Below are 8,895 nucleotides of genomic sequence, written 5' to 3'. Positions count from 1 at the left end.
TGTTTATGTTTACCCCTTTCTTATATAGCTTCAAGATTGTAACACCCCCATATCCAGAGGAGCCTTAACTAGGCCTTCCTTAGCATATAAGGGCGTTACCATCTCGGTTACCGAGGAAAGTAGTTATCAAACGTCAATAAAAGAACTATTAAGCTTTATTACAAGTGATTCAAACCAAAATACAATACAAGGTACAACTCAAAGACTACTCGCTATGACCATCATATCTCGTGAGGACTCATCCCTGCCCGGACTCCAGCTATCCACAACATCAACACCTGCTAAGACCGACTGCTCACCATAAGGGATCACGACAGACACATAACAAACAAACAACTAAACAAGGTCAATACTGAGATAAGACAAGACAATGGCAACTACAATTAACAATACGAACAATGACAACAGTCCCAACCACAATCACAATAATCCAACCAAACCTGTCACTGACTGTCCACTGGACCAGCCCTGCCAGTGGGGGACCGCAGCCGTTCCCACCTAAGCCCCGCTCATCATACGAGCGATAACCCTGTCCCATTAATGTGCACATCCCCTTCCGTGGCGGGTTCCACGAAGGGCGAAACTAGGGCGTGAAGTCACTCCCGCAAGTGACCCCACTCAGCCGAGAACGCATCTCGAGAGCCATAGACAACCAATCACAATCACAATCACAACACACACAATTACTATATCAAACAACCACAATACTACCACAACGACCGACACACTAGACCATCTACAGAAACTGAGTAGGCGAACCTACCTTTACGCATCCGCAACCAATCCATGCCGACAACCAAAGTATCCAGCGCACAAGCGAAGCCTATTACCATCATGCAAATATCTATTACTACAAGCAAAACCCTAACTATAGAAACAAAGGCACGGATGATGAATATGACATACCTATTAGGGGAAACTCAAAGAAAAGACCGCTACCCGACTCAAGAGACGCTCTCCTAAGGCTCAAGAATCTTCAAAAGACATCCATGGAGGTTTTGAGGTGAAGGGAAGGGAAAGGGGCGACTGAAGGATAGGAGGAAAGTGGCGGAAGTGATTTGCGGATTTAACAAAACGCGATATAAAACCCTCGCTGAAAACGTGGTACTCGATCGAGTACCCAACCTACTCGATCGAGTGGCCCCCTACTCGATCGAGTACCCTAGCTACTCGATCGAGTAGCCTCTACTCTATCGAGTACCACTCTCAATACGCAGCCCAAACAAGTTTTGGCACACTTTCCTAAGACTACTTCCACTCCCAAGGTCGGTCAATGACGGTCAAAGGGTCCCTAAAAGGACGGGTATTACAGTCTTCCCCCCTTAAAAAGAACTTCGTCCCCGAAGTTCACCTCACCCAACTCCCGCTTGAGACACGAGAATAACACCTCACTCATCCTCCCGCTCAACCCACTACTCCCTGGTAACACCATCCCCCCTCCATGTCATCATCATCACCGTCTATACCTATCTCTAAAGGCTTTTACTACTATCATGCAAGCACTATTACCGTTAACCGTTACTCCATATACCTATGAAACATCAAGCTCGTCATGCGAATCACCATCTACGATCACCCGACATACGGTACCGATATACAGTATCGACTATCAAACTATCGATCAGGACATGTCTCACATTAATTATCATATGGTACAACCAACGCCACCATGTTACTTGGCAACGTGATTCGAGCACGATCTATCACACTATAACTATTTTTCATGACCGTCTCTTGAAACATACAACCCCTTCACTTTAAATAACTAAAGTAATTTGTTATACCTCAGAAATTTTTGTAACTAAAGCAAAACATAATACCAACAACATTGTAAACAAGCAAAGCATTATTCAAAAACAGCCTTTTTATTTCGCGACATTACTCTTCCCCTCTAAAAAGGAACTTCGTCCCCGAAGTTCACCACCCAAATATCAACGTGTATTACTTATTATTTGTATCTTAACATTAAAGGAAATCCTATTATTTGTTGTGGACATTACTCGCTAACTACATACTCGTTAATTTAGAAATCATACGCAAGCCGCCGGAATAACTAGTTACCGTTGACTACACACGTTAAAATGATATGCACAAATATAGGCGGAGTTACAATTCCGATAAGTAGATCGTAATGAGGCGTATGCAATATTAAAGTGACAAGAAAATGATTACCGCTTCACTAATCGTGACAACTATGCTCATAAAAGTTCAACCACAACTTGCAACATATGAATTAACGGTTTAAAGGTGTTACTACGCACTCACAACTACTTTAAACATTAAACTCGCAATTATAAAACAATTGAACATTTTTAATTTCCAAAAACCTCCTGTAACAGTGCTACTCGATCGAGTGCCATGCTACTCGATCGAGTGTCTTGGATACTCGATCGAGTAGCCCGAGATCAGAATGTCTCCTTTCTTCCTTTCCTGCAGCTACTCGATAGAGTGTGGGGTACTCTGTCGAGTACCTGCAGGTCAAGTACTTTTCATAACCCGTCGTAAACCAACATATAACACATGATTGTCACATAAATTGAGTCGGGATGCTGGCCCGACTCTCAATAATCCTGCAAAAGGTTAGAGTAGCAATTCCGGCCTTATGGCCAATCATACAAATCCGACTAAGTTTCAATAATAAAAGGAAATAACTACCAAAATCTAACAACAATATCACCATCTAACATCAACTACTATCAACAAAGATAAGGACGAGGAGTATCACTCCTCCTGCTGCTGCTGCTGCTGCTGCTGCTCGAACATCACCTCATCATCACCACCACCACCTCTGGCCATGCCCGCACCTGATGAACCCACTCCCGCATCACCTCCTGCTCCTGCTCCCGGGCCCACGTACCACGGGGTCAAGCCACCGTAAGGGAAGGACTGAGGTGCCCCCCACGTCGACTGATCCACCCCGTAGGAATGGAAAACCCCTGTGTAGTCCCCAACTCCGCTCCACCAAACTGGATGGGGTCCCTCGGTCCCTATCCCCTGAGTGTACGCCATCTCGTGCATGTTCCGGAGTGTCAAGGTAGATGACACTCTCTCCGCCATGTAACTGGATCGCGTCTCCGGGGTGTCGAGGTAAGGGTAGCATGGAAAAGAAGCTGCTCGTGGTGCCGGCCGCTGGGCTGTGGCCTAGTCTCTGAGGCCATCTCCCTCACTCGACGGGGTCCTCTCCCCAACCTAGGTCTCTCCACTGCCACGACCGATGCATTCTCCCCCTTCTTCGGCTCTGGCATCACCTCGAGAAGGGTGTCGTCAATGAGATAGGTCTGCAGCTGGCGGGGTCTGTCATCATCCTCCTCCTCCTCCTCGTCAGAGTCCACCGTCACTACAGTCGGCTCCAAGGGCGCCGTGGGTGGAAGGTGCTCAGGGGCTGGAATCTTCATCCAACTCATCCCATACACCCTCCATGCTAGGCTACCGTCAGCCAAGGTCCTCAACCATTTCAGGTCGAGATAGTATTCACGATCCATGGTAGGCACTGGAGTAGCTAGAGGCACGTACGCCGAAGAAGCCTCAAAGGAGGTTAGCTTTTCAGCTAACCGAGTGGCAATGGCACCACAACTCAGGTACCGGGAAGGGGAGAAAGCCATCAAGGCAAGAGCAGCACAAACTATGGAAGGAGCATTAAAGACCACTTTCCTGGCCCGTTCCGGGTTCAAGTAGGACATCAGAAGTAACACCTCATGGTTGTTCAGCTTACTGATATCCGGTCGGTCATAGAGGAGGTTCGAGAGAGAACGGAGAAAGACCCTCAAGGTAATATGCTGAACATCATTAATCAGCATGTTGCTCGAGGTGGGAGCTTGCTTCCCAGTCAAGCAAGGCATTAGGCGGCAGACGCCGCACTCAGCTGTAATGTCGATGATGGAGTCCTTGGGAGGCTTGGCCAACCCAAGGTGAGAGGCAAACAAATCCATGGTCAACAGGAAACTGGTATTCATCAATCTAAACTCAACAGTCTGACCCGCTGGGTCATAGATAAAAGAGCTCATGAACTCCAAGGTAAGAAAAGGGTAAGTGTGCTTCCTTAGCCTGTACAAACCCGTAAACCCCAAGGTCTCGAAAATGTGACGGACATCCGTCTCTATTTCCAACTCCTCTAACACACTGGTGTCTATACACTTGGTAGGTCTCATTTTGCGTTTTTGTAAGGCCACAAAACGCTCCCTTTGCTTGAAGTCAACAAAAACAACTGTAGGGTATTCGGAGACTGCGGGTACCACAGGTCCACTTCCTTCCCCTAACTCAGGTGGGTTACCCCTCCCCCGTTTGCTTTGGCGGGTTCCAAGGTTCAGTCTCGGCATCTGCTTTAGGTATAAGGTCAAACAATTTGTGTAAAACATGTAGGCATATACTTCATACAATTTGAGTTCTATGTACTTAGCAAGTTCACTAACTCATTCACCAGTTCAATATTGAAGCACATAAATCATGCAATTAAACTTAGATGCTCAGCTAAGTACACACATTTCATTAATGGTTTCCTCAATTTTAACATATAGTCTCAGTTTGTATCCACTTATAAACCGCAATTATGAAAATTTGGCATGTGAACACATATACTCAGCAATTCGAATATTCTAGCATGCTTCTGAGGTTATTCCAAACACATTCTAATCACATGTTACTAATTCAAGAGAAATAATAATTTATAACCTATCATTATCCCTTTTTACTATTATGTACAACAACTCAATTAAAATTTTCAGACGGTCTTTACAGCTGTGAAAATTTCGGCATGTATTCATCAATCATCGATTCTATTAGCATAATGAAGTTCTACTCGTGCTTATATGTCAACTACAACATCAATTCTTCAATTATAAATCACGAATTTCCACTTAAGGCACTTTTAAGACGGAGTTTTAAGGCAACTTTCTAAGGTAAAATCACCAAAAATCTATCCCCCAACATGATATAAACAATACTTAAGGCTCAATTTTTCCATCTAATCATTGTAAAACAACCAAAAATCGATTTCAATTTTGGAAACCCTAGAAATTTCGGGTTCGATTTTGCAATTCCTAATCTAATTTACAGCAATTAACCACCAACAAACATGGAAAGAAGGCATGCGAATCATGTTTCAACAATTAAGAGCACCAAATTGATCATTATAATCGAAAATTTCAGATTATTACACTATTTTAACACATTCAAAGTAACAAATCACATAAATTAAGAAGAATCACATACCTTGATTGATTAGTAAGGTAAAGAAACGAATTAAACAAGAAAATCAACCCCAAGAATCACTACTAACCCAAGAGAAAGAGAGGATTTGAGAGGGAAGAAGGGATTTGAGAGTGATTTAGGATGGGTGTGTCGAAATATAGAGGAATAAGAAGAAGAAATAGAAAGATGGAGGGTTTTAAGAAAACCCGTAGGAATTACTGCACAGTAACCTACTCGATCGAGTGCCTGGGGTACTTGATCGAGTACCACCCTACTCGATCGAGTAGGAGCTAAATCGTCGAGTAACTGCAGGAATTTTCCCACATCCCGACATCATAGCTTCCTAATTAGATCGAGTGAGGTCTACTCGGTCTAGTAAGCACTCGCACTCGGTCAAGTAGAGTTAAGTACTCGGTCCGAACACTAAGTACTCGAAGATACCTGCAAAACAACGCCGCGTGTCGATTCCAAACTAGGTTCGGGATTCGACACTAATTATCCCATTCAATCACGTTTTATGACCATTGTCGCGCACAATACAACCCTTCAACAATTAAAAGACATATCACATTACGTTATACAAATTACCCAACTCGGTCTACCTGTCACCGAGTTATTTATGAACCTAGCCGTGTCATTTTATTACACTTAAACTTACTTTACGTGCTATTACTAAACTCGTGTTTACTTCAAATTAAAGCGGATGTTTAACATTAGTTCCTTCTTTCACGTACTACATAAATGCATACTTTTCAAAACAAATTAATTTACCGTGTTTCACATTCTATCATAGGTAATTTATTTTAATACGAATCACACATTACGCAGCGGAAAAATTTCAACCAACAAATAGGCGTGATCTCATTACTATACGCTATGTCTCGAATTATAATTCTACTATGCTATAAGTATCATCATAGTGATTATTAAGGATTTATAAACTCGTATATGACTTCCGTCATCAATACTTATAGCAAACATCTCTTCATGTCACAACATTCAGTCCCACATTTTCACGCATTCCTATCACGTAAACTTTCGTCACATATCTCATAGCCATTACATAAGCTCACTATCCATCCAAAGAACCCCACTAATCTCATTAGCAATTACCATACACGGTCTATTATATCACTATTACACCCCTATCAATTCTAACAAAGACTCAACCGGAGGTAGCTCCGGCACAATTAACATACATAGCACAAATAGACACACGGACTCCACATTCCCATCCCATGTGACTGGCTTAAGTGTCATGGGGCCAAGATTTTGAAATGAGGGCGCCTACTCACCCAAAATCTAGCATCAGCCGGGGCTCCCATTATACATACACCAGGTTCATTTTATTAGACTCTCTACGTTCATTATGTTCATTTGTTACAGGTTCCAAAATCGTCGCTCTGATACCACTTTGTAACACCCCCATATCCAGAGGAGCCTTAACTAGGCCTTCCTTAGCATATAAGGGCGTTACCATCTCGGTTACCGAGGAAAGTAGTTATCAAACGTCAATAAAAGAACTATTAAGCTTTATTACAAGTGATTCAAACCAAAATACAATACAAGGTACAACTCAAAGACTACTCGCTATGACCATCATATCTCGTGAGGACTCATCCTGCCCGGACTCGCCTATCCACAACATCAACACTGCTAAGACCGACTGCTCACCATAAGGGATCACGGCGGACACATAACAAACAAACAACCAAACAAGGTCGATCGAGATAAGACAAGACAATGGCAACTACTGATTAACAATACGAACAATGACAAATGCGGTCCCAACCACAATCACAATAATCCAACAAAACTCATCGACTGACGTCCACTGGACCAGCCACCGCCGATGGGGACCGCAGCCGTTCCCACCTAAGCCCCGCTCATCATACGAGCGATAACCCTGTCCCATTAATGTGCACATCCCCTTCCGTGGCGGGTTCCACGAAGGGCGAAACTAGGGCGTGAAGTCACTCCCGCAAGTGACCCCACTCAGCCGAGAACGCATCTCGAGAGCCATAGACAACCAATCACAATCACAATCACAACACACACAATTACTATATCAAACAACCACAATACTACCACAACGACCGACACACTAGACCATCTACAGAAACTGAGTAGGCGAACCTACCTTTACGCATCCGCAACCAATCCATGCCGACAACCAAAGTATCCAGCGCACAAGCGAAGCCTATTACAATCATGCAAATATCTATTACTACAAGCAAAACCCTAACTATAGAAACAAAGGCACGGATGATGAATATGACATACCTATTAGGGGGAAACTCAGCAAAAGACCGCTACCCGACTCAAGAGACGCTCTCCTAAGGCTCAAGAATCTTCAAAAGACATCCATGGAGGTTTTGAGGTGAAGGGGAAGGAAAGGGCGCTGAAGGATAGGAGGAAAGTGGCGGAAGTGATTTGCGGATTTAACAAAACGCGATATAAAACCCTCGCTGAAAACGCGGTACTCGATCGAGTACCCAACCTACTCGATCGAGTGGCCCCCTACTCGATCGAGTACCCTAGCTACTCGATCGAGTAGCCTCTACTCTATCGAGTACCACTCTCAATACGCAGCCCAAACAAGTTTTGACACACTTTCCTATGACTACTTCCACTCCCAAGGTCGGTCAATGACGGTCAAAGGGTCCCTAAAAGGGCGGGTATTACAAAGATGCCGCCCAAGAGAACTGCTTTGTACGCGAGAGCTGAGCTTATGACCGTGGATGACATCGTTAAGATGTTAGAGCACCAAAACGCTCTTACTGAGACCCTGAAGAGAGTGAATGAGGACAAGGATAAGAGTAAGGAGAAGGAGGTTGATCATTCTAAAATCAGCCTCTATATTGCGAGGTTTAACCCGAAAGAGTACAAGGGAGTTGGGGAACCTAATCTGCTTGATAGTTGGCTGAGAGAGATGGAGAACATCTTAGACTTGGTTCATTGTCCGATGAGATGAGGTGGAACAGTGCGTTCTATCCGAGGGAGGCAGCAGGCAAGTGGTGGGATTCAGTGAAGGTGAGTGCTAAGGAGATATACACCAACCAAGGCTTACCTGCTATACCTTGGGAGGAGTTTCGTAGGGCTGTGAGGAAGGAGTTCGTACCGGAGCATGTGAGGAGTAAGTTGAGGGAAGAGTTTGATAAGTTTAAGATGATCGCCGAGATGTATGCATGAGCCGAGTACTACGAGGACAGTTCAATGAGAAGTCCAGGTATCTTTGAGGATATGGGTGCGAGTGAGGAGAACCGGCGTTGAGGTTTGAGAGAGGGTTGACTACCACGATTATGGATAAATTACCCGTAGGAATCCTTACCGATGTTAAGGAAGCTTATGAGAGAAATTTGGAAGAGCGGAGAGGTGGTGGAGATGGCTCGGAGAGGTCTGGTGGTGAGAAGAGGAAGTACGAGAGCGAGGGTGGTGGCCAATCTAATTACAAGAAAGGCAACCACAATCAATCTAAGGGGTTTTCTTGGGTCGAGTTGATCTTTGGGGCTTCCTTTGGGCGTGGCGTGGGAGTGTGAGCAATAGGCGGGAGTGACTGCTTTGGTTGTGGTGGCGTAGGCCACAAGAGACATGAGTGCACGAGTGCACCGGGATCTTTCGAGAGACTGCGCAGAGCCGCGAGCAACAGACCTACCTGGATCATGGCCAAACCGGGAAGTCGAGTTACAGAGTGGAGGCAACCGCAAC

The sequence above is a fragment of the Silene latifolia genome, chromosome 7, assembly GCF_048544455.1.
Source record: "Silene latifolia isolate original U9 population chromosome 7, ASM4854445v1, whole genome shotgun sequence".
Classification (NCBI taxonomy): domain Eukaryota; kingdom Viridiplantae; phylum Streptophyta; class Magnoliopsida; order Caryophyllales; family Caryophyllaceae; genus Silene; species Silene latifolia.
Note: the sequence above shows the minus strand (reverse complement) of the source record.